Source organism: Rattus rattus, chromosome 1 (genome assembly GCF_011064425.1).
Source record: "Rattus rattus isolate New Zealand chromosome 1, Rrattus_CSIRO_v1, whole genome shotgun sequence".
Classification (NCBI taxonomy): domain Eukaryota; kingdom Metazoa; phylum Chordata; class Mammalia; order Rodentia; family Muridae; genus Rattus; species Rattus rattus.
The window spans coordinates 180,560,157-180,588,103 of record NC_046154.1 but is presented as its reverse complement, the minus strand read 5'-3'; the positions used below and the strand labels follow the sequence as shown (position 1 = coordinate 180,588,103).

At 36.8% G+C, this 27,947-nt stretch overlaps 1 protein-coding gene across 2 annotated transcripts in view; it reads right to left on the bottom strand.

Annotated features, from left to right (window-relative positions):
• Mgat4c (MGAT4 family member C) overlaps positions 1-16,371 on the bottom strand; it is a 209,026-nt gene extending 192,655 nt beyond the window's left edge. Inside the window, exon 1 of one of the 2 annotated variants that reach the window (XM_032911855.1) lies at positions 15,446-16,371. The gene's annotated coding sequence lies outside the window, so the exon portion shown is untranslated. The remainder of the gene's footprint in view (positions 1-15,445) is intronic. The other variant, XM_032911873.1, reaches the window with a different exon arrangement.
• Between the last annotated feature and the right edge of the window lie 11,576 nt (positions 16,372-27,947).

Genomic DNA, 27,947 nt, shown 5'->3' with positions numbered 1-27,947 from the left:
GTTGTTGTTGTTGTTGTTGTTGTTGTTGTTTAATGAAAATTGGGGAAAGGAATGGATCGAAAAGATCCTTGCTATTTACCTGGGTTGATTTCTCAGTTTTTCAGATGTTTTCCTTCCAGTTTCCAATCACCTTCCTTCATTGTTCTACCCCATTCCTATGGTTGAACTGTTCACAGTTGTGTCTGAGAGAATCATTAAGGACTACTGAGTTATTCTGTACTCTTTCATGATATATTATCAAGCAAGCTCATTTTATTTTAGTCATTTTTGTAATTTTGCTTTTACTCGTGTGTGTGTGTGTGTATGTGTGTGTGTATGAGTGAGTGTGTGTGCATATGTATGTCTGTGTCTATGTTGGTGCATGCATGAATGCAGTATTCATAGAGGCCTGCAGAGGACATCAGATTCTTTAGAGCTGCAGTTCTAGGCTATTAGGAGAAGCCTACTATGGGGACTGACAAATTAATCCATCACCAGTCCTCGGAAAAGCTACCAAGTGCTTTTAAGCCACCAATTCATCTCTCCTGTCCCGGGTTTGTCAAGTAAAATTAATTGAATGTTAAATGATTCTCAAAGTCGACACACTATGAACTTGATCGGAAGAATGTGGTGCTATTGAGAAGTGGAAAATGTGAAAAGTGGTTACTTGTGGAGTAGAGTGAAGCCACTCAAGATATGCCTTTGAAAAGAATAATGGCTTCTCTGCCTCTTCGTCCATTCTCATTCACCTTGCTTCTTTGTTCACATGCAGGCAAACAGGCCAAAGTATATGAATAGCTTTATGTCACACTTGCCTCCTGAGATAACTCTCCAGAGACTCCTAATCACTGGGCATAGCTGATTAAGGATTACAAAGACTGGATCGTGAAGCCAAAGTAAACTTGCCCACTGTTGAAGCTAATTTTTATCATTGTTTTTGTAAGTGACAAGAGTTAATGAAAACAGTCTAATGTATGTTGGTCAAACCAAATTTGATCAAAGCATCAACTCCACTGCAAAGATGAAAAAAAAAATCCTGGTTATGGAGTCAACAAAGTAAAAACCAAGGAACACATGGCTCTGTCTTTAAGTAGAAGTAAAGTCTACAATTGCAAACAAGATGTTGTCTCAGCTTCCATCATTCTTGCAACTGTTAACATACTTTCATTCTGATAATGAGGGCATCCTTGCTGGTGTTTCACTTATATTCTGATATTTCATCTCCATATAATAACCCTGAGACCTTATACCAATTCCCTCATCTCCCCATGCTTCACACATTGTCTCTTCCATTAAATTTCTTCATGTGGACTCCTGTTTCCATCCTGTCTGTAATTTCAGTTTATTAGTATTGACTTTGGTTTATAAGGCTGAAAATATTTTAATCTCATTGTTTAGAAAACAATGGAATTTTAACTTTCTGTGGTCTTATCTCGTTTCTGGCATACTATGTTACACACACGCACACACACACACAACCACCACAAGCAACAGCAGCAGCACCAGCACCACCACCATCACATAATTTCTGTCACTTCAAGGCCTCTGTTCATTCCTCATAGCTTGGGAACGCAGTGCAAGAGAACAGAGTTGATCTGCTCAGAGTACAGAAGCCAGGAACCTCTCTGGGATTTTTGCATTCTCAAGCAGATTAACAGCTGCAATGGCCTCCAATGATATCAGCAGTCTTCTCTTCATAAAAGCTACGTAGGAGAAGCCTGTATTCCGAAAAGTAGTTTGCCTAACTTATCTAGTCACTGTAAAGTGCTTATAATTCCAGATCCAGGTCTACAAATCCACAATCACAACATCTGACAGGTTTTAGGGTGATTGTTTTGCGCACAGAAAGAGGCCAGTAGCAACTCATCAGCCTCTACCTTTCTGTTTATCTTGTTGACTCAAACATTTCCTCAATCAAAATTGTCTCTTCCCGGTACTCTCTGATACTAGCATTTTTCTAAGAAATGATTCAGATGGAAAACTTTGAAAATTACTTATATCCTGGTTCTCAGAATATTCTGTGGTTGTTCCTTCAGGTAGACATACCCTAAGATGACTCTCAATGAATCACGTCTGTCTAATTACTTCACATCGAGAGTTGCTGAGGGTTCGCGCTTGGTTTAGATAATAAAATGTGTCAACGGTCAAGACTCAGTTCTTACTATTATGTCATCTCATCCACGTCTCTCTCCCAGCTGTCTTGAGCTGGAGAATCTTCTGCTAGCTTTTAAGACTGAGGCTGCCTTGGTAGGAGTAAAATAATAAGTTAATATTTGACAAGCAGTTAAACCAACTTATAGATGTAGATGACCATCCTGACCCCCGATGATTAATCAGTAGGGAGTCAGCATGGAACGTTTTATAGATAAAGTAAAACAAACATTGCCTCAGGCAACGGAACACCGAAGAGAATCCCATTCAAAACAAAACAAAAGAAAACCAACAACAACAAAATCTAGAAAGGAATATACCCTAATAATATTAATGACCTTCATCTTTGTCTCTGAGACTGAATAACTGTTCTGAATACTAAGTTATGCTTTTACAGCTGTCCTGTTAGATGTCTGGTATTTTAAAAATGTATTTATGCTCATTTATTATTATAAAGTAACACTCACCCCATATACTGAGAAGAATCTGGGGCAAAATAAATAAGTAAATAAGTAAGTAAATAAATAAATAAAAGGATGGTTAAAATTTTCAAAGCTCTCTCCACAGTTCTAAATTCATATATACAGATTCTTTTTCTCTTTAAAATTCCAATCAGGCTCCAGAAACATTGCTGCTTGTGGAAATTATTTTTTCCCAAAGAGAAGTTACTTAAGCCAATAGAAACCTAAAGGAGATATTTATGGAAATGAACATTACCAAAGCCTTGCGAGAGGCATGTTATGCTAGCCAAATTTTCTTTGCTGTGACAAATCACCTGAAACAAAAACCATCTTAAAGGAAGTAAGATAAACTTTCTGAAAGTAAGATATTCTTACTGAAAGGAAGAATATTTCCAGATTCATTACAATTCCCCATGATGTTCCTTTGGCTGTATGGATTCCGGACATATAGTGAAGTAGATCATTCTTTGCAGGTAACATGGGTAGAACCCTCACCCCATGGGTCAAGAAACAATGAGAAAGGAAGGCACCAATGAGCCAGGGTCCAAAATATCATCATTAGGGACTAAATAATCGACAAGAAGCTTTTTCAGTTCATCCAAACCATAACATATGGTCATGGTCAATCAAGCTTGACACATGTGCTATACCTTCTACAATGTCACGCTTTGATTGTGGTGCTTAATATAAGTTGTTGATTGTTTTTTAGAAATGTAGAGCAGAGATTGAAGGAAAGGCCATCAAGAAACTGCCCAACCTAGAGAATCCATTCCATATACAGACACCAAACCCAGACAATATTGCAGATGCCAAGAAGTGCCCACTGACAGGAGACTGATACAGGCTGTCTCCTTAGAGGCTCTGACAGAGCCTGACAAACACAGACATAGATGCGCTCAGTCAACCATTGAACTGAGAATAGGATCCCCAGTGGAAGAGTTAGAGAAAGGACTGAAGAAACTGAAGGAGTTTACAACCCCATAAGAACAACAAAAATATCAACCAACCAGACCCCTCCTCCCAGAGTTCCCAAGGACTAAACCACCATCCTAACCCTGTGGTTCTATCCGAATATCTAGCAGAGGATGGCCTTGCTGGGCATCAATGGGAGGAGAAGCCTTTGGTTCTGTTAAGGCTCTATGACCCAGTGTAGGGGAATGACAGGGCAGGGAGGTGGGATGGAGTGGGTAGGTGGGTGAGGGAGCACCCTCATAGAAGCAGGGGGAAGGGGAAGGGATATCAGGTTTCTGAGGGGGAAACTGGGAAAGGAGATAACATTTGAAATGTAAATAAATAAATATCCAATAAAAGAAAAAAGAAATGTTTAGCAAAGTGATGGTGCCATGGCAGGTGAGGCAGAGGAAAATTCTTTTAAGATGAAATTTCCTACCAATATTACTGGGACAGGAGGAGAACAGAGATTAGCGGAGGGAGGGTTTCACTGCTACCTTGTGAAATGAACTTTATTTATAGTTATATTATATATAGTTATAAATATAGTTATATTTATAGGTTTAACTATACTATCACCCAACTTAAGAAATCTTTCCAGAGGATGTATGCCTCTCACCATATACTTCATTTAATTGCATTGAATGAGCTTCTACTCAATGCTAATATTGCTGAAAAAGTAGTAGATGCAACTTACAAAATCTCCCAAACATATTGCTCTTAGAGTCTAATGGAAGATGCAGAGAAGGAAACGATCATTTGAAATAAATGATGAGCAACATTCAAGTTCTCTCAGAATACCAAAGCACATTCTGGACCCCACGGAAGAGGTGCTGAGAATGTTCTACAGAAGTCACTAATGGTAATTTATGAACTGGGACACGTGTCAGATATGCTCTAACATGGGAGCATGTACCAATATTTAATGCTGTGTTTTGTGAGCAGTTGAAGTATGGAATCTATGGACTAGCTGCAATTGTCATCTCTTGTCCTTACAGCAATCCTCTGAAGAGGTAACTGAAGCTTGAAGAAGGTCTTCTTCCTTCTTTCCTTCCTTCCTTCCTTCCTTCCTTCCTTCCTTCCTTCCTTCTTTCCTTTTTTTTGTCCTCATGGATACATTATTACATTGAAAATCAGAAATAATCACCAAGCCAACTGATTCTAAAGCACATACATTTAACAAATACTGAAACTATAGACTACAACCAAATATACCAAAGGATAGGGTGAGTAGAAGTAGACCAGTTGTCCACCTTTCTCTAGTGGAGCTCCTAATCCAGCCAGTGCTTGCAAAGAATCTTTAGGTTCTGTGACATTTCTTCAGAATCTTTATGCAGAATGTCGTGGATCATTTTTCTCCCAGTTGGCTCATATTTGGTATCAATGTAGTTTTAGTACAAGTTTTCTGGGATGAGGCTCTGATTTTAGTCTGCCTGGAAATGAGACTCCTGTTTCTTAGTTCACTCTCCTTGACTAGTCCCATTAACCATACATAGATATTGTGTTCTGTCTTACTTTGAGCCACACCCTGCTTTGATTCTATTTGTTCTGTGCTTGCCTGACTTTTTAAGTGTACCTGGCTTTGTTGATGGGGTCTAGAGATGGTATTTCAGTCTGACTACCAAATATTGCTTTGAAAACAGACCTATACTCCTGAGAGGCCATGGTTTGTCATAAAGAGCCATGCCAAGGCCTTGTTTCAGGATCACCCTGTGACCACACATTCTCTGCAGTCATGCTTCATAACAATTTTTCTTCTTAGTCAGATGCTAGGCTAAGAGTATCTTGCCTTGTTCAGGTTTCACATTGCTTTGAAAATTGCACAGATAATGTTTTACTTCTCTCTAAATTGTTCAAAGGAGGTCTGCCTTTTCCTAAATCAGGAAGAGAATAAGTAAAGAAAGTGATTTCCTCTAACAAATATTTTAAGAACTCTTATCACCATATGCCTACAAGGATAAACCTTGTGATATATAGTTACATTTTACAATAAAATCTTCATTACAGCTCAATTTTTCTTTATAGATCAGAAAATGTACACTGATCATATGTCTATTTTTTCCTTTCACTTAATTTGTCTAATTTAAGTTATAGGAAGCTTTGTATTCAATGTTTTTGTGTACATGCACAGGTGAACCACTCATACACACATAGACACACACACGCGCACGCGCGCACACACACACACACACACACACACATGCACACACACACACACACACACACAAACAAATAAAAATAAAACCCGACACATTTAACCTAGTGCTTTATATGACACCTTGAGCATTGCATGACCTTCTGTGAGGTTTATGTCTTAATATCAGAAGCCTAATTTGTTTATCTGCTTAAGAAGATAAAAAGTGATATTCGTTTATGTTCTAAGAAATGACTTGGAACTAAATCAGAGTAATTCTCCTAAGTATAAAGCCATCTCTGGGTAAAATAATCTTCACCATCTTTAGTAGATATAAGGGAATCCTTTTCCTATGATACAGTTTGCAAAGGTAAGGAGATCTTCCATGAAACATCATTGTAGATATATTAATACAAGTTAGGAAGATTAAGTTTCACAATTAATGCTACCTTTTGTTGTGGTTATTCCTTGAAGAGAACATCATTTTGTATCTCAGGCTAGCCTGGATTTTTTCCGTGTAGCTTATTGAACCCAGGGCAATGCTGATGTCTTGGGCTCCCTCCCATGTGCTAACATCACTGACATAAGCTCCTGTCTGAATTTTTAATGTTCCTTTTTTACCCATCTGACCACCAAATAAAGTTTTTCATCTTGGAAGGCATCATTACTTGACAGCTCTCTCTAGCAGGTCTTTATTGCCTTTCAATTCTAAATTGTCTGAACATGACTGCAATTCCTAACTATCAATTTCCGTCTGGACACCTGGCCATCTAGCATCTCAGTCTACTTCAAAGCCACCAGTTACCTTCTTTCAATTTAAAGTACAGTTTTCTTCGTTCGTAGGTTTTGAGTCTGTTTTTGCCTTTCTTATGTCTGACCTCCTCAATCTCAGTTACATTTTCAGTTACAGCACTTGCAGTTATAACGTACCTCAAGTATTATGATCACCAACTCCACTTCGATCGCAGACTCCTTACATCTTCATAGTCTTTCCTATCTATGCAATCTAAGTTTCCATCCCTATATCTATAACAAGATTTACAGAGGTATATTGCCAATATTTTGTTAGAGTTTATATGTTTCAAATGTCAAATTTTAAATACATGTATTTTATAACTATGCTGTAATTCACACATATTTAGAAGGGAACATTAATAGATGCTAAACATTTTGACAGAACACTTCGTATAAACACCTTAGGTTGGAATTCAAAGCTATCCTAGGACCATACAGCTATGGGCAGATATTAGAGATAGCTTCAAGCAAATATGTTACTTTGTAGTCTGTCCCATTTTCTGTCTTCAGGTCTACTCCTTCTTCAGTTTTAAAAACTTTTCTGTTGCAGCCTTTCATACTTTGCTTACACTTTCAAAAGTTTGAGTTTGTCAGGGTGATATGGGTATGGTGGTGTAGAGAAACTTGTAATAGCCGGGGGGGAAGAGAGAGGGGGGAAAGGGAAGAGGAAGAGAGAGGGAGTGAAGGAGTGGTGTGTGTGTGTGTGTGTGTGTGTGTGTTGAGAGAGAGAGAGAGAGAGAGAGAGAGAGAGAGAGAGAGAGAGAGAGAGATTAACAGAGAGCCCAACAAATGGGGGAAATTCTATCAACCAAGGTTTAATATCTAGAATATAGAAATAATTGAAGAAATTAAGCACAGAAGTATTAAAATTCTAGTTAATGAATGGGCAAATAAACTGATAGTTTTCAAAAACAAACATAAGTGGCAATAACATTCCAAAAATGCTCAATGTTCCTAGTCATCGAGAAATGTAAATTAAAAGTACTTCGAGATACTACTTCACCTCAGGAAAGGTATTTCCAATGAGTCTTGAGAACATATGTTAAAAAAGATGTAGATAAAAGGAACTTTTATTCATTGTGGGATTGCAAATTAATACAGCTATTGTGGCAGTTAACTTTGAATTTGTCAAAAACTGAAAACTAGAACTGACTTCTGATCTTACCCTTCCACTCCTGGGAATATACCCAGGTAGTTCTGTATAACAAGATAGTTGCACTCCAATGCTTACTGCTACTTTCTTTACTATAGAAACAATTATAATCAATCTAGTACTCCATACTCAGAGAAATGCATCATCACAATTTGGTAAATTAATAAATATACACAGATGTACCTGTGTGTTTGTAAACACACACAATTCAGTTAAATAGAAAAATAAGTTAATTTTTTCAGGAAAATTCATAGATTCAGAATGTGTAATTTTAAGTGAAGTTCACACAGTTTCAGAAGGAAGAAACTAAATGTTCTCACTCATATGCAGAATCTAATAATACATGTATATAAATGGACATTTACCTTTGAGTTCGTTATAACATGAAGAAAAGAGAACAAGAAAAGTGAAAAATAAGGGTGAAAGGAAAGGTGTAAATCAGGTAATAAATGGGAGATATAAAAGAATATGTAAAGCTAATTGTCGTCTTAGATTTAATTTTGTAGTATAGATAGCAGGTAAGTATATACAATATTTTTGATATTAAAAGTGTAACATTGATGATTAATCTTCTCAGCTTGCATTCTGTATGCTAGTTCTAGTTGCATAGAATGTTACTGAGTTGGTACACCATATCTTCACCTAATTTGATATGTGGTGTTATTTAGTCATAGACTTTTTTTTAAAAAATAAAGCTTGTAAAATTATTATTATTGAAATTATTATTAAAATAATTATTAATAACTAACAAGGTGAAGTACAATATGGAACATTTATGGAATGTCAACATCTGCCCTCCACATGCTCACCTCTAAATTCATAAAACTTCCACATGCGTAGATGACAAAAGAAACAAACAAATAGAAACTACTCAAACCAAGAAGAATGGTTTGGTTTTTCATGAGCTAACCTGTCCCATCCTCTCCAGTATATGTATTTTATTAGTATAACATTGTAACTTCCCACTGTTCTATCTGTCTTTTCCTACACAGTGATAAAACACTATATGTATGGGTAGCCACAGATCATGCTTAATATTATTTTTCTGCTGTTGGGTGTCAAATACTAATGTATATTTGATTCTAACATTAGTGTATAAGTTGATGAACTCATACTGAAATGCTTTAGAGCAGCCGTAGACTCTCTGTACTCCCTACATAAGTTTGGGTTTACCTTACTAAGGCAATTTAAAAAAAAAAAACCTACACTAAGAAGAAAACGACCTTCGGTTAGTTTTTGTCAACCTGATATTAACATGATTCAAGTGGGAATATTTAACATTGATTGAGGAATTACCAGCACAACATTATTCTGTGAGATTTCTCTTATTTGTGATTGATTTGGAAGTGTCTATCCCAGTATAGGAGGTGGCTATCCAGGGCAGATGGACCTGAGTTATAAAGTAAAGCATGATGAACAATCAATAAAGACAAAGAAGTGAACAGAATTGCTCAATGGTCTCTCCTTTAGTTCCTGCCTCAAGGCCCACGTTTTGAGTCTCTGCCCTTGGCTCCCTGGTGATGAACACCAGAAGCCAAATACACGGTTTTCTCCAAAGTTGCTTTTGGTCATCCTATCACGGTGTCACAAAGTAAATTTATACTCCTCTCTTGAGTGTTTAGCTATGCTACTGGCTATCACCCATAATTTCAAATAAATTTATAAGATGAGACAACTCATAACATTAGTTGAATTGTAATGAAGAATCTTCTTTGAATTTTTCCTGTTCCTCTGATACATCAGATTAAGTTAAACACTTCAAGAAAATTCTTCATCTGGTCTCCTTTAGGAAACGTTTCTCACTTGTTCAAAATTATAGCAAGGTATTTTTGTCATAAACTATCTATTGCATTTGGAAATCAAAGAGCCCAACAAGCTTCCAGCCAAGAAGCCACTTGTGGCCAGTTATAACCAGTTATATACAGCCATTTCTTTGCAAACCTTCAGTAACTATTTTGATAGATTGACATTAACTTTTAATTCCCCTTTATGCCTTTCTTTTTTCACTGCAGGCTTTGTCTGAACCCACTGTGTTTCTTCTTGATAGTTTTTACTTTGTATTTATCAGATGCCCTTCAGCATAAACTGTGTATCATAGATAATCTTTCTAATTGTTTTTAAATACTCAATAGTTTGTTTTTTAGAACTCTTCTTATTTTTCAAGGAAACATAATGTACTCATTATTTATGTTCCCCCAGTACTTTTGGCAACACAATATATTATGAGTATTTATATACAACTTTGTCCTGTCTTCTAATCCAACAGCTGCTTCAGAGCAGACTTACTCATGGCCATTGTGTGCATACCTTCAAACTCTATGTGTTGTCTAGCCTGAAATAATTGGAGGTTTGAATCAGGGCTGTAAGATACAAAGAATAACAACTGAAATATTGGATGATTCTTTTATGTTTTATAATTTCCTTACCACACTGTATCTCTAAGATACAAACTTATGAAAGAGGACTATTTTTATCTCTATTTGTGGCACTCTTCACAAAAGTTTTGGATACCTGTAGATGTTTCATTGACACAAAAGAAATAAGAAAAATCTGCACACATATCACATGCATGTATGAACTCCTTTTAAAAGTAAAAATTCTTATTCTTCCTCTAAAAGTTTATTAACATATGGAGCAGCTCGAAATAAAAAAAGAGATCAGCTTAATTTCATCGACCTCATTATCTACATGAACCAATATGCTTTTGAAAATTAGAATAGTGTGATATAAATAAATAGACTCAATTGAGGTGAGAATTGACTCATTTCAAACTTTATGTATATGTGATATATCATATAATCCAGGTCTTAACTTATATATTTTAGAATCATATCAGTGTATTTATATACAGTAAGAAGCTTTTATCTACTCCCAATGTTCATTAAAATCCCTGCTTTCAGTATAGTTAGTATAATTAGTTCAAATATTAGGAATTATTATACTATATAAGAGTTAAATGGTTGTAAAATCAGTATTTAAAAAGGCCTCATAGGTCTCATAGTCCTCATAGTCAACCCCCTGCATACACACAGGGTGAAGGGGGAAGAGAGAGATAGAGAAAGACGGGGATGTGGGGTACAGGAAAAGGAGAGGGGACGGGGAGGGAGGGAAGGGGAGGGGTGGGAAGGGGGAGAGAAGAGAAAGATTCACATACACACAACATATGAACACTCACAGATACACACAAAACGCTACTGAGCATGTAGCCAACAGTAAAAATATGAATAAGAGGCACGAATGAGCTTTTACTACATGTACCTGGGATCCTCAGCATTTAAAAATTAGCACAAACAACTTAAAGAGTACAACTTTAAGAACAATCCTAGGAGTAGGCATTTCGTCCTTATTTTTGTGTGAAAACCTAAACAATATAAATGAGCGAGAGAAGCAATTTTACTCAAATTGTCTGGCAGCAGAACTCCTCTCACCACAGTGAATGCAAACAAAGAAGCCTGCAGGATCGCTCTGTCACTTTCTTGCTTGGTTGACCAGAAGTCTTCCCTAACCTGATTAGAGGATATCCTGTATTTCAAACCCAGGAAAGTTCGTGGAACTTAATTTATACATACTCCTGTCAATCATGGGAAATCTTTTATTCTGCTCTATCTCACATTTCAGCCCACTGTTTCATATGACTGACTTGCCATCAGAATTTCTCTGCTCAGTTCTAGGAATACTGATTTCCCACATAGACACAATGCCATGGATGCACACTCGAATATTTAGCAGGGTGCTCTCTCACATCAGTAGAACACGACTTTTGTAAATACTATGGCCAGGATGACCTTCTTACCTTAGCCGACTCCTAGATTGAAAAAAAAAAACAATAACACATAAAATAGCTAATTCTCTCTTTTCAGTAGAATATGACACTAAGAGTGCTTGGACCTCAATTTATGTTGCCTTCATCGCAAACATTATAAAAATAAACTTGGAGATGCTATTAGGTGAAGATAATTTATTCCAAGGCCTGGTGCCTCCTGAAACTTTTTGGCAAAGCACCAACTCAGTAATGCCTCTGTAGTAGACTCCCTTCCCTCTCAGGTCTCATGGAAACTCTCTCTGAAAGTGAAACCAGAAAGTCCTCATCACTCACTCAATTCTGAAAGTTCAAAGTCTGTACTATGATGCTCCATCTAGGGTGAGAAGCAGATTTAAAAATCGTAATCTTAGCTATTGAATTTGTTACTCAATTCTACATATGTTCCACATATGGGCTTTGTTAAAGGCAGTATGATGAGGGTTATTATTTTGAAATATGAACTCTTTACCTAAAGTGGAATGTTTTGTGCTTAATTTAAGCTTGAATTATTCCACATTTTACATGCGTATGGTTATAAAGGCTCTTCAGTGGCTAATTGAGCAGTCCCATCCAACACCGGTTTCTTCAACTGATAAGTCCTATGGATAGGCTGATTTTCTTTCATGAAGTTGCATTTCACACATCTTTTTCTTTAAAATCTGCAAACAAATTTGATAGCTATTAAATATTAGAGTTAGATCAAATTATCTGAAGAACTAATATTAATAGAATTCTCACTATGGAAAAAATAGATTTTAAGTTGCATATTGTCTCCTTTTTTATACTTTAGAAATGGCACTACCACTTGAAAGGTGCATTTTTATCAATACAAAAGAAAAAGGTCCCAAATGCTTTATTGTCTATTGGTGTGACTGAACCCTACTCAAAGCAAAAGAACTATTAACTCAATGTATTTTACTGCTAAGAGCTCTGTTGTAAAACAGGGGATGAAAAGGCTAGTTTGTCTGGAAGTATCTTATAAGCACAGGAACGCCTTGCCAGAGATTCCTGATGATTAAACAATTCTTTCCATGTTAAATGTTTTGGACTTTGCCACATTGCACTAAAAACATGTAGGGTCAAATGCTTATTATAAAGTAATTGAGAGATCCATTTACAAATCTGAATAAAAGATTCAGAAATCTGTTTTGGATTCCAGTACCTTACTTAGGTGGCTTAAAAAATATCAATAGGGCTATCCCTCAACTTTTATCTCTCATTTTCTAGACAGCTCTAAGAACTTTCTTCACCATATTTTAATATAAATATGTATTTTGGACTTTAGCAATAAAACCTTGTCAGATAAAAAGCAAGAAAATGTATGATTTTCTTCTAGATTTCTCGACTGTACATGCTATGTACATAGAAATGTCCTTGTCACAGAGTAGAAGAAGAGTTCACACTTGGTTAGAAAACTAACCCTGTGAAAAGAGAGTGATGGATGAATTGATTGGTTGATCAATTATCTGATATTTGTAAATCCAAGTCCCTTCCATCTATTATTGGTTTACTGAATGTATGAGCTTTGAAGCATAGTTACAATTCCTACTATAAATTACAAGTTTCTGTTTCTTTAGATGTACAATATTTTAATCACAGACCGGCTTTAAAAGCAAATGTTCGTTTTCCGTAAAATACACAAGTTAAATTTTGAAACACACAATTATTCTGTTTAGTGTTTGCATATGCACGTTTTCAAAACACTACAACATCAAACTAAGAAACCCACAGAGTATCTATATTTTGCTTAAGTAAAGAGTTGACCAGAAAGCCTAATGTTCATGGTCTATTTGAGTACCTGAACTGAAAAGTTAGAAAACTAAACAGTATTGTACATTCTGATGACAAGACTTGCACTGAAGTGTACAGAAGAATAAAAAAAGAGAGTATATATTTAAAATAGATAAATTGTAACAAAAGGAAGTATTTCCAAGTGTGATAACTCCTCTTCCCTAGGATCTGGGAAATGCAGAATGCACAGAAAACTGCCTGTTCCTCTCCATGCATTCTAGCTCTTTTTAAGTCCTTTGTGACCATTAACTTGGTGTGATACACGTAAAGACCTTGAGATAATAGAGAAACACATTCAAAAATATAAAGTCCTAATAATGTCCTAAGTCAGACAGAACAAGTATTTGTTCTTGGAAAACATAGCCTAGTAACCTACATAACATCTTTCACCCATGTTGCTTGCACAGGGATATTGTCCTCAGAAGTTTGCAGGAAAGCCAACTGCTGTGATCCTACTGATACGTTCTCTTAAGAAAAAAAAAATAAGGCAATAAAACGTCAAGGGCGTCAGTTAATGAAGTGCATCGACTGACAAATCACGTCCTAGGTATACCCATTGCTTATCGTAGCGATCTCAACCAGTACAGTGCAGTTGTGACCAGAGGGGCTAAAACTGAGATAAACGCTCTCCCACACACACAGCAAAATACAACTTTAGTGTTTAGACTACTCACTGAGTGAGAGAGACTCTGTCAACTCTGGACAGAAGGATGCAAATAGCTTTTGGGAGAATTAATTGTTAGGGAGGTGATGCTGTCTCTTAGTCAAGACTGATTGCATATGGAAATAAGTGCTTCCAAACAGCACCCATACTCGTGGGCTATTCAGTTCTGTTTTAAAGAACTTAAGGAAAAAGAGAGGAAGGCAATCTTCATTTCCAAATAATATATTCTTACACTCTGAATTCACAGCCCGAAACTTTTATAATCCTAATTTCGAATCTTTTCAAATTCAGTGATTTTTGAACCTCACAGGATAGACAAACACTGGCTTTCCCTAAGAAAGAAGAACTCCCAGTGGACACTTAGGAACTTTTTGAAGTTTAATTGATTCCACATTGTTTGAACTGAGACAAAAAGCCCCCTACTTTAGATGGTGTTAATGCACCTTGGACACTATAAGCTCAGAGTTGTTCAGGCTTGAGTAGAATAAAGGAGACAAATTGAACAAGAGTAACGGCCAGAGCTGCCAAACAGGAACAGGCTGGTGAGAGAGAGAAGTGAGGCATTGATGAGAACCCCCTGCTGTCTTCTCAGCACAACTTGAACACCTCAGGTCCTGATTTATAACCATTAAAATTACTGGTTCAGAAAGACAGGGTAGATATTTTATGATGATGATGATGATGATGATGATGATGATGATGATGGTGATAATAATAATAATAATATATATTCAGAGCACAAGCCCATCAAACCTAATGAAGTAGTCATTATCCAAAAGTTTATTATACCTAAGTGACAGAGACTCTTTAAAATAAAAGGCACGTTAAACTCAGTTACACATATTCAGTCTTTTTCTCCTAAAGAAAACCCTCTCATTTAACTTAAAAAATCTACACCATCATAACAGACCTCCGAAGAGTTAAATGTGTTCTTTGAATTTTCTGGGGGAGCTTCCGAACATTCCCAGGCAATTAAACACTTTTATTTTTAAAGATTCCTGTTAGAGTCAAATCACATATCCAGAGCAGTTCGGTATCTGAAATCTTATCTGTCTTGCTATAACATAAAAACGAGATCCTCAGGTGAAAATATCAATACTGAGATTGCAACGTACAAAGCTCTTCACAACTATATATACACAAACACATTATGACCCGGACACCCAAAAGCAGTGAGTGAAATAAAGTTTATATCAGGTGAAGAATTCTCTATCCTGTTCCTCAATATCATTTTGGTTAAAAGGTAGGTTTCCATAGAAAGTGATTCAAGCTGATTCCCAAAACACAGCCCTTTTCGTTACTTAGTAAATGCTTTTATTTGTTGGCCAAGCACAACTTTAGCAAAACTGTCCCAAAGAACTATCATTTAACAATTAGGAACTTGGAAATCATTTTAAACATATAACACTATTGGCTTGACTACTTCAAATCCTTTTACCTTTAACAAAGTAGGAAGAAATGAAGCAGAACGGTATTCAGACACATAAGTATTTAAAACACACTTAGAACATAGCAGTCCTGTGGTACCACTAACTCTCCTTTTTCTAAAGAAAAGCTAAAATACCTGCTATCCATTTCCTACTACGGATTAGTTTGCCAGGTACACATTAGCAGCTCTTTTCCATCCCCTCTGTTAAATCTCTACCTCTCTTTAACGATGCTAAACATTGCTTTGATTAAAAGCTCACCGGTTAGTAACCCTGCTCAGTCTTTACACTCCTCTCTCCGTTAGACATCTCCACCTCTGTTTCGAATGAGAAGGTAAACGGAACAGGCTCTTACCGGAGACAGAGAAAAACAATTCGTTCAGCTAGATCCAACAGTGCTCTGCGCAGCCTGGCAGCATGAGTGATCCTTGGGCCTCACACAAAAGCAAGATAATTGGCTCTCAATGAAGACATGTAAACATCCATCATAATAGCACTCGGGCTGAAACTGAACGCTGCCTCAGCTGTTCTGTGTACTCCGACTGGAAGATGATGTCACAAACATCAACTGGGTGTACTCTCATTGGCTTCTGTTACCTGGAATCATATCTTAACCCTAAACTGTCAGCTGAAAAGCGAAACGCTTCTCTCTTGCTATTATTTCTGCTGAAAAGAAGCGTGGAGAGTCTAAAAAAGTTATTGGAGGATGAGATACTGAAAATGCTGCCCTCCAAGTAGGCTAAGCCCTATTTGTATAATTAATTATTTATGATTTGTGAGGAATTTCATTCCTCAAGTGCATTTATTTTTTTAAATGTTACTTTAAAAAGGGGATTCACTGGAGAAATAGATAAGAAAATGATCAGAGTAATCACATTAGGAGTTTAATTTTTTAAAGGATCCTCTGCATCGATTTTATAGTATGAGACAATTAAATTTAAGAAAGTTAAGAAAAACTGTAATGTAGATAACTGAGCAATCAATTTGTCCACAAAAATCTGTATTTATTAAAAGAAAAATGGTAATGCATTTTAGTCTCTGAATGTTTAACAAGAACTTCAAAATTTGTGCAGCAGATCTTAAATTCTGTGATACTAAAAGGCAATAACATTACAAGATGATATTAAATATTGGCTTTTAAAATGAGTAATTTAAAAGTCACTGGATTTCTAGACAATTCAATTTCAGTAATTGAAAGCTACCTTACAATATAGTACTATTCTTTTTTTTTTTCTCAACACAAATGGGAACTAATTATCCATGTCTTACTATCTTGACAAAAGCCCTATGTTTCTCCCCAGGCGCATGTCCAGTGGGAGAGGAGGATAGTGGTATAAGCTGGTTATAGCAGCTTGCTGCCAGGAGGACAAAACTACAATCAGCTTTATCCACCCAAAGAAGCTGTGAGAGGGATCATTGTGTGATGCAAGAATTACCAGAGCTATTCAGTGACCAAGCACCTACTAAATCCAGTGCTGCCTTATCTCAAGGCAAACCCTTTGAAAGCCTTGCAGTTCAGGAAACAGCAAGTAGGAGTACTAGGGAGAGAGTAAGGAGATTCACTTCATCCACGCCCACCTTCAGGGAGGGGGAATACCATTGATGCCTGCTGTGCTTCATTCCCTCCTGAAGGATGGACTCCAGGTAAATACTCCTCATAACCTAAGCCATTTCCAACAACAATACATTGTTTTTTATGGTTTAAATCAGCACAATATTTATTTATTTATTTTCCTTTATTTTTATTGGATTTTTTTATTAACATTTCAAATGTTATTCCTTTTCCCAGTTTCCTGGCCATAAGTCTCCTATCCCATCCCCAATCCCCTTTTTCTATAAGGTTGTTCCCCTTCCCCAACCACCCCCCCATTCTCGCCTCCCAGCCCTGACATTCCCCTACACTGGGGGATCCAGCCTTGGCATTCCCTTCCATTGGTACCCAACAAGGCCATCCTCTGCTACATATGCAGCTGGAGTTTTGGGTCTGTCTATGTGTAGTCTTTGGGTAGTGTTTTAGTCCCTGGGAACTCTGGTTGGTTGCAATTGTTGTTCTTATGGGATTGTAAACCCCTTTCGCTCTTTCAACCCTTTCTCTAACTCCTCCAAAAAGAATGGCTATTCAGAGCCTGACCCACCTGGGGATCTAAACCATAAGAGTTTTTAAAGTTTACAATGACTAGGAAGAAATTGATTACAGCCCCATTAGTTTCTGACTACTAGGACCACAGGATTAACTCCTCCTGTGTTTGTTTTACAGGGTAATGGCTTCTGCATAGAGTTCAAGATTCATGGCAATAGTTTACCGTCTGTATAAACTCGAGTCCATTAACATCTATTATAAAGAACAGCTATGAGTCTATCGCCCATAGAAAAGATTATACAGGAATCAGCTAAGGCAATATGTAGACTTGTTATACAGAACCAAGTGTGTTACATGTACGAGAGATAAAATGAAAAGTGAACTTGGTGTTCTCAAAATAATGAAGAAGAAACACATTAAACTTTTTAAATTTCAGCTAAAAAATGTACCATGACAAATTAGCTGGGTTTAAAATAGTGACTCACTGTAAGGGATTTTATTTTTCTTAAAAGTTGTTGCACTTCCCAGGATTATTTTGGATTTAATCAAAGGCTTTAGTCAAGCCTAAGAAGAAACTAGATTAAAAATTCTATTTGTTAACGTGTACTTTGAGCAAATGTGGAAGACACTGTTCATTTACTTCTGCATAAAATCACGAGATTGTAGATGGAAGTCTGTATACCATGCAGAGTGACATAAAATTGAATTGCAGATCAGAAGGATGACTTCAGACAATGGGAATATCAACTGGATTTCTAGTAGACCAATGATAAAGATACAGTATTGTTACTGCTGGGGCGATATGTCATTGAGAATATACTTTATAAAGTATAATATGTTCCTATACTTCATGTTTTATATAAAATACTAATGGAATAAATATTTAATGGCATAGATAGATAAGTGAAAAAATAGATACTATCTGGCATTTAGAAAGTGGGATGATAAATGTAGATTCCAGTAATTAAGTGAGTAAAAATGATAATTTTTTCTTATTTTGCTTTTCATTTATTATAGTATTTCAGTGCAACTTAAAATAGGCTTAAAATAGATCAAAGCAAAGACTAGAGACCGTGTACTATCAGTGCTCCATTGGCATTCTGCATCAGTTTCCTTAATTCTGCACATGGTTCATCTATAGGTGAATATCTAAGTACAGTGTACAGATTTTGTGTCTCAAAATGTACAGTTAATAACGTTTAGGTTCAGATCTCAATGCCTATATTTTTCAAAGGTTTAATATTTTAACCAAATGACGAGTTAAATTTTCAGAAATGTTCACTTACATGAAAAATAATTTTACACCTTAAAAGTTTTCTGTGAATTGGTAAAATTAGTAGACTATATTTGAACTGATAGGAGAAATAATGGAGAGCAGAAAAGCAGAAGGGAAATATTTAATATCAATATCAAGCTGTAATAAATGAGCCTTTGGGCCACAGTTTCATTTTAACACATTAGGGAGTAACGTGTTTCCTATGTGCATGTGTGTGTTTACCTGTGTGTGTTTCCCCGGGTGAGTGCTTGCTTGAATGTCTGTGTATTTGCGTGTGGGTCGGTGAATATATAGGGTGGGGCTCACAGATGCCAGAAGAGGACAGTGGTAATGGTATCAGCCGAGCTGACATTACAGGCAGTTGTAAGCTGACTTGAGTGATGAGGACCAAATTCGCTCCTCTGCAAGAACGAGCGCTTATTTGCTAAGCCACGATTCCAGCCCATAAACACCATGGCTTATTTTAAATAATTACCTATGTATACTCAGGGTTTAAGGTAAATCCAGGATATAATTGATCATATGTGAAAATCAATCGCATGATCTGGAGTAATAATGTGTGTTCTTTGCAAAGAAAATACTCACTGCATGTCATTTTCTTAATTACTCATTTTAGTATTAACACAGGCCATAGTAACACAGGTTCTTTCAGCAATTCAAAAAGGCTAGATTTGATCAAAAGAAGATAAACTTTGCACTTTAAAATATACTTCTTGACTTCCAGCTGTGACGGCCATTTAGCACTGTTGAGTTCCAATGAACATAAATTATTTTAAGTTTAAAGCACTTAAGAAGGAAAACCACTATAGGAATTAACATGGCTTTTAATTTTTAGTAAATGTGTTATGTGTGTGTGTCATGATATAAAGTATATGGAGGCTCTAAATTATTTCTTAGAAAACCGATGTAATTTTGTAGTACAAGCAAGTACATTTCACTCAGTTTTATTACCATAACTTCATGCTATATATTTCCCAGGAGCTGAAATCGCTGCAGTATTTAATTGCCTGACAATTATTTCAGTTACATCAATTTTGTGGTTAAACTAATTATTTATATTATCAAAACAAATCAGCACTGGAGGCTAATTAGACTAGAGGAACCATCCTACACGGTTTCTCATCTTACATATTATAAGGTTTGGGTTAATACTAACTTTGCAAGAGATGAGCGTATCCTTCAGGTGATAATTTACAGGCAGAACTTAGGAAATCAAACGAGCTTTAAATTGCTTTAACCAGTCTCACTTTGAACAGTTAGGAATATTAAACTGTAGCATTCTGCATCATGCTGAAGCAAAGACTGGCCCATTACCTGGTTATCCACAAGATGGCAGCTCTGGTCATTTGGCCACTAATGGGCTTATTGCAATCCTGTTTTAGCTAATAATAAAATGGAAACCATGTGAATAGCACAAGTATAAATGTAAGTATGGGGTTTCTCAAGGTCAGAATAGTAAAACTAATTATTTGCATATTTAAATATGCAAATTTAAAACACTGAAGACTATCCAATTCAATTTCCAATTGTTTTATTATAAATAATTTCTGAAGCCTCTCTCCTCAAAAGTTGTTTTTTTTCCTGCAATTTTGTTTCAGAACAAGGAATTGCTTTAAAACGCGAAGTTAGTATTGAAACAAAGAAACCCCAACAGCACCAGCTTCACCTCACAGAAATATAACAACCACATTTCCCAGCTAGTAAATTCTAGATATAATATTTTCAATAAGAGCATATACTTACTCAGAGCACCTGAATCCCCTTGTAGTGATTAATAGTTTCCACAGCCACTTTTATTTTTTTATGACTATCCCAAATCTCTTTTGTTTAGAGTATCAGTATATTATTGTTATCTTTCTTTAGGTGCAGATAAGTTTTTTGGAAACACTTGGAAATATTGGGGCACATCACATTTCTTGTCAGATAATGGTAATAAAAAGATACTTACTGTGTTTACCTGTCAGTAGGTTTTATTTTAGAAAAATTGAAATAACTTTAAAGGAGTGGCAAACGGTAGGAAAATCCTCATATCTGAAGGCAGAATCCAATGCGATTTCAATGATTCAGCACACTGTTATAGGACACGGTGACAGCACACTTAGCCTGTTTAATGTATGTTTTGAGCGTCTTAGGTGATAATGAAAACTGAAATTTCATAGATACACAGACTTGCTCTTATCATGTTCTTAGAGCAAGCATGTCTCCTGTGTTTATATGCTCATCCATCATCAAGTGTATTTTATTTGATTTATAGTATATATTTTGTAGAAATTAAGAAGAAGCTGAGGAAGAGGGCAACCCTGTAGGAGGACCAGCAGTCTCAATTAACATGGACCCCCGAGATCTCTCAGACACTGGATCACCATCCAGGCAGCGTACACCAGCTAATATGAGGCCCCAAACACTTATACAGCAGAGAATTGCTGGATCTGGGTTCAATCAGAGAAGATGAGCCTAACCCTGAAGAAACTGGAGGCCCCCTGGACTTTAGAGGTCTGGTGGGGTGGGTGGTGGGTCGGCTAGGGACATCCTCCTGAAGAGGAGGAGAGAAGAAGGAGGAGGCATGGGATGTAGAACAGTCAGAGGGTATACCTGGAGGGGAATAAAATCTACAGGGTAAATAAAAAGAAAAGAAAAGAAAAGAAATATAGAAGAAAGAAAGCTCTGCTGGCAAAAAAAAATATGTTTTATTTTGCATCTCAATTGGTGTTCTGTAATGTGTCATATTATTGAAAATTGATAAAATCATAGCTTTCTTTATCTGCCTTGACAAAATATAGCGATATCAGTCTAATAAAAGTTCAAAATTTATACTCAAGGAGAATTATTTAATTGAAATTACTTTATATTCTACAAAAGATATGGCCCATTCATGGAAAATCCACTATGCTTAAAATGAAATCTTGTTTCAGACACCTGGGTATTTTCATGTGAAAGACACTGAGAAATAGTAGTAACCTTTATGCTTATTTACCTATTCTAGTCCTGTAAAACCGAAGAGTATTTAAAGCATTTAGTACAATCCAATTATCACAAGCAGTCTTGGCATTAATTTAATAATAAATGAAACAGTGATATCATCAGCATCATCCTGGTTACCACCACCACTAACTCAGCGGGCGATTATTTTGTACTTGGAATGATTCTCGCTGTTCTATGCATTTTTTACATCGTCTGATTTATTTGTATAATTTCTCAACATCTTTGCATGGTAGGGTAAGGTTTTTAAAGCAGCTCTTATTATAGATGCCATTTTTTATGTCAAGTGCAGTTCTACATTCACAATACAGATTCTTTCTCTCTAAATGAGAAGACACTGATTTATACATGTAGTGTCTCTGTGTGTATGCAGCATGCGGATACATTTGTGTTTAACAATTGTATCTTTGTGTCACCGTACCATATCAGAGCAGTTGTATTTCAGCTGCAAGGTCTCACTTTATTTCAGCCTTTTTCTTAGTTCTTCCCTGTCTTCAGCAGAATGAAACTAGAGTAATTTTTTTTAAAGTTTGTTTTACCCTTCCTTAGTACATAATTCTTTGCATTTGCGAACTGATCGCTTCTTTGCAATTAGTCGATAATTGATCACACACCATTGAAGACTTCACCTGCAGTTATTCAGCACTACTGTAGAGCTATGATTCCAAGATCGAAAATATAAAATGTTTGGTTGGTTCTTTGGTTGATTTTTAAGGAGCTAAGTAACAATTATCCTTCTGGGATAATTGGTGCTGTGTTAGAGTGTGGCAGGTATCGTTGCCTAGAACACAAGCATTAACAGTTTATTGGATCACAAACCATGCTCTCGGGAATTGGAGGAAACATTATGTGGGCCCCTGTGGGAACAACTTAGGCAGGCGAATCTGTGCCCTTGAAGGTATTATTGGAGTCAACCCCTCTAATTTTTTATGTCTTTCACACTGTGGTTGCCCTGAAGTAAGCAGTGTCCTTTATACCCACATGAGTGCCCTCACTCCTGATCACATGTACAAATGTGCACACACATACACACATAGATACACACATACACACACTACCAGTACAGTTACAAAGTGAGGAACAACTACAAAATACTTAAAGCAGAAGCCTCTGATGCCTATTTTAAAAGTTTAAACAATAACCCAGCACCACAAAATCCCATAGTCACTGTATAATAGAAAATGTCCTTAGTCCAATCTCAGATATCTTCATAATTTTAACAGTTCTCACACTAATCAAAATGGAAAAAAATGTATAGTCTCTACTAAGAAACGATACAAACTGTTAGATATAAATCCCTGTAAAATAAAAAAGGAGAAAGATCTCTACTCTGTGTAAAATGTAGTAATATTCTCAGTCTAAAATAAAGACCAAAGATGATAACAGGAATATCATGATCAAAACAAAATCAAAACCAAACAGCACAAACAAATTTTTTTGGAAGAACTTAATAGAGCCAAGGATAACCTAGTTTGTCTCTTCCTTCCTCCCTTTCTTCCTTCCTTCCTTCCTTTCTTCCTTCCATTCTTCTTTGTTCCTTCCTTCCTTTCTTCACTTCTTTAATTCTTTCCCCAGCAATGTTGGTACAATAACACTTTCCTTAGTAAAAATTTTGTAAGACAAAACCGAACATCTCTGAAGCAGATTTTTTTATTATTCATCAGCATTGCTATGCTCTAGACATGCATAATTAAAGGTTAATATGCTACAGTCACTGGGCCACAATAAAGTTAAATCTGCTTTTAGAAAATTAGAAATCAATGCTGCCATAGGTATAGGTAAACCAAACTTATCCCCCTCCTTTGTCTCCATTTCCTGCCCCCAGTTCAGTTCTTTATTACTCAGAAAAATGTGAACGAGAAATTAACTTAAATGTCTCAATTTCATGGAATCATCGAATCCCAGCAGGGAGGGTGTGTTGCGTGGCAGAGCATCTCACGTCAGGGCTACTATAAAGCAATGTGAGTGGCTAGGTAATGGGCTTCCTCCTCCTTTCCCTTCCTTAGTCTGCTGTGTGGTGTTGCCTGTAATCTGGGTGGATCTTCCCTCCTTTTGACTTCCCATAGAAACACCTTCACGGACAGAAGCAAAGGAACATTTTACTGGTCTTTACAATACAATCAAGTTGCCAATCAACTCTGACCCGGAATTGTTTCTGTCTAAAAAGAACTGCAGGGACAAAAATGGAGAAGAGACAGAGGCACAGGAGGTCCGGCGACAGGCCCGAATTGGGATCCATCTCAAGGGGAGGCTCCAAGGCCTGACACTATTACTGATGCTGTGGTGTGCTTACTGACAAGAGCCTAGCATGGTTGCCCTCAGAGAGGCTAAACAAGCAGCTGACTGAGACAGATGCAGGCAACTGATGGACAGAAGTCGGGGACCCTGTTGTTGAATTGGGGAAAGGCTGGCAGAAGTTGTGGAGGAGAGTGACCCCATAGAAAGACCAGCAGTCTCAACTAACCTAGATCCCCAAATCTCTCAGACACTGAGCCACCAACCAGGCAGCATAGCTGCTATGAGGGCCCCAAAACATATATGGCAGAGTACTGTATGGTCTGGCCTCAGTAAGAGAGAAGCACCTAACCCTGAAGGGACATGAGGCCCCAGGGAGTGGAGAGGCCTGGTAAAGTGGGGGAGTAGGGACATCCTCTTGTAGACTGGGGAGGAGGAATAGAATGAGGAACTGTGGGAGGGCAGACAAGGAGGGGAATAAATAACTGGACAATAAAAAAATTAAGATAATTTTTAAAAAGTTATTCAGTATGTCCTCTAATGACATTCTTAGGATTTATAATTGGTACTACACACACTTCTTTTTCTTTTCTTTTCTTTATTTGCATTTCAAACGTGATCGTCTCTGGAAACCCCCATCCCATAACCCCACCCCCTGCCTCCATGAGGGTACTCCCCACCCTCCCACCTCCCAACTCTGGCATTCCCCTTCACTGGGGCATCTAGCCTTTCCAGGACTAAGGAACTCTCTTCCCATTGATGCTTGAAAAGGCCCATCCTCTGCTACATATGTGGCTGGAGCCATGGGTCCCTCCATGTGTAATCTTCAGTTAGTCTTCTAGTCCCTGGGAAGTCTGGTTGGTTGATATTGTTGTTTTCCCTACGGGATTGCAAACCACTCAGAAACCTCAATCCTTTCTCTGACTCCTCCATTGGGGAACCTGTTCTCAGTCCAATGATTGGATGTGAGCACTTGCCTCTGTATTTGTCAGGCTCTGGCAGAGCCTCTCAGGAGACAGCTATATCAAGCTCCTGTCAGCATGCACCTGTTGGCCTCGCCAATCTTGACTGTGTTTGATGACTGCATGTGGGATGGATCCCCATCTGTGGCAGTCGCTGGATGGCCTTTCCCTCATTCTCTGCTCCACACTTTGTCTCCATAATTCCTCCTGTGAGTATTTTTGTTCCCCATTCTAAGAAGGACTGAAACATCCACACTTTTGTCTTTCTTCTTCTTGACCTTCATGTGGTCTGTAAATTGTATCTTGGGTATTCCGAGCCTTTGGGGTAACATCCACTTATCAGTGAGTGCATACCATGTATGTTCTTTTGTGGTTGGGTTACCTCCCTCAGGATGATATTTTCTAGTTCAATCCATTTGCCTAAGAATTTCATGAAGTCATTGTTTTTAATAGCTGAATAGTACTCCATTATGTAAATGTACCACATTTTCTGTATCCATTCCTCTGTTGAGAGACATCTGGGTTCTCTCCATTTCTGGCTATTATAAATAAGGATGCTGTAAACATAGTGGAGCATATGTCCTTGCTATATGTTGGAGCATCTTTTGGGTATATGCCCAGGAGAGGTATAGTTGGGTCCTCAGGTAGCACTACGTTCAATATCTGAGGAACTGCTTGGTAGATTTCTAGAGTGGTTGTAACAGCTTGTACTCCCATCAACAATAGAAGAGTGTTCCTCTTTCTCCACAACCTTGCCAGCATCTGTTGTTACCTGAGTGTTTCATCTTAGCCATTCTGACTGGTGTGAGGTGGAATCTCATGGTTGTTTTGCTTTTCCCTGATGACTAAGGATATTAAACATTTCTTTAGGTGCTTCTTAGTCATTTGATATTGCTCACTTGAGAATTCTTTGTTTAGCTCTGTACCCTATTTTTAATACGGTTATTTGGTTCTCTGGAGTCTAACTTCTTGAGTTCTCTGTAAATATTGGATATTAGCTCCGTATCGGATGTAGGATTGGTAAAGATCTTTTCCCAATCTGTTGGTTGCTGTTTTGTCCTATTGACAGTGCCTAGGTGCTACACTTCTTAACACCAGGAAAAGGAATAAACTGGTCACCTATGAGAAACAGAATTGCTTACTATCTCTATGTGTGAAGAGTGATTGGATTAGGTCCCATGATTTATTATTTTGACTAAAAGAGAATTAAACTATATAAGTTATTTAGATAATCATTTACACTTGCTACTTTCTTAAATAAGGAATGAATTTGTCACCTATATTACTGAATAATCTTTGAAATAAAGAAAAATCATAGAGTACTATTTTTCATCATAGAAGACTTGAGTCAATGGTATTTTAAGTCACTCATAAGTATTGAACAGAACCAGATGGACAATTATATATACATGTATACATACACACATATATATATGTATATGCATACATATATATGTATATATTTGTGTGTGTGTATATACACCACTATTTGAGACACATAATGAATAAATTTCTCGTATTTTCTTGTGGAGAATATTATATCATTAAAATGTATAAATCATTTGAAGAATTGATAAATATCAATTATTTAATATATAAACAAATACTAGTATGTATTTCTATTTAAGTGACAAATACTGATGACCTTATATAAGTAGATATTGTTTATATAGGTATAAACAGACTCACACTTTGGTTTCCAGGGACTCTTAGTCAAGGAGAAAATTGTAATATTAAACAAAAATGTGAAGCAATTTTGTTATCAGTGAGTTAAAACAAGCATAAGTTTTCCTATAAGGCTAAAGTGTCAAATATTTCTCTTTCTTGCTTGAGTTAATAAAATTTCAGCAAGCTATTAGAAACAATTTCCTGAGAAAAGCAACTTTTAAGATGTATAATAACACCATGACTGATTCAGGCCAATATTTTGTAGCTTGTGTGTCTATGGTACTCTATTGATTTTCAATATGCACGACCAGGACCAAGAGGCATATCAAGACACTAGAGTACCTTGTGAATCATCTTGGATTGATTAAATGTAATAGAGTTCATGATTAATTGAGAGCATGCCAGAAGTGTGTTGTACTTTAGGGTTTTGTTCTGTGTGAAAGAGCATTAGAATGTCAGTGAACGGAATCTGTCATATAAATGAAGCAATTCCTTAGCACATATCCCCCACTTCCTTCAGGCTTTGCATGAAATCTTTTAAGCATCTCTACTCTTAAAGAGAAGGGAATTCTCCTATGTTATTTGTCTGACCCCAGTCTCTCTAGTTCAACCTTGAATTAGCCTCCAGACCTTACTGTTCCTCTCTTCTCCATCACAGATGACATACTTAGCATATTTAGTGTCATGTCTTTCCCTAAATATTTGGCTATCGTGTTTGATGACATACTCTGATCGTATTTTGCACCTGGATTATGTTAATGCATTTTTCTTTTCTTATTTTTGTTGGATGTTTTCGTACCTCTACATATTTCAAATGCCTTACTTTCTCTTATGAGCATGTTGTATTTTACAACCCCCAGGTTCAAGGCTAGAGCAATGGCTTAGTAGTAAAGGCACTGGCTGATCTTCCAAAGGTTCTGAATACAATTTCCAGCAACCACATAGTTGCTCACAGCCATTTCCTCTGGTGTGTATGACAATAGTGACAGTTTACTCACATACATTAAAAAAAAAACCAACAACATAAAACAAAACAAAACAAAACAAAAAAAAAAACCCAAAGGGTCCTTTGCATATGTTTCTATTCTGCTAACGTATCCTCTGACTAACTTCTGGAATCCTCTTTCGAAAGTTGTCAATTTACATCCCTAACTGACCATCTTTATTTCATGAATCTCATTTACTTCTTTAATTAAATGCACTCCTTTTTGACTGTCTGATATAAGGAGAACATTCTGTCTTCTTTGGATCCCAAGGTTAAACACTCAGATGTTATTGACTAATATAATTACTTGAAAGTTTTGTGTAGTGCACATAATATGTATATTAACTTAAAATCATGGCCAATATACTTTAAAGTCCTTATTTTTCACACCATTTACATAATAATCAATTCAGAAAGCAGTATCCACCTGCTGTCGGTATTGGAAAAACATATG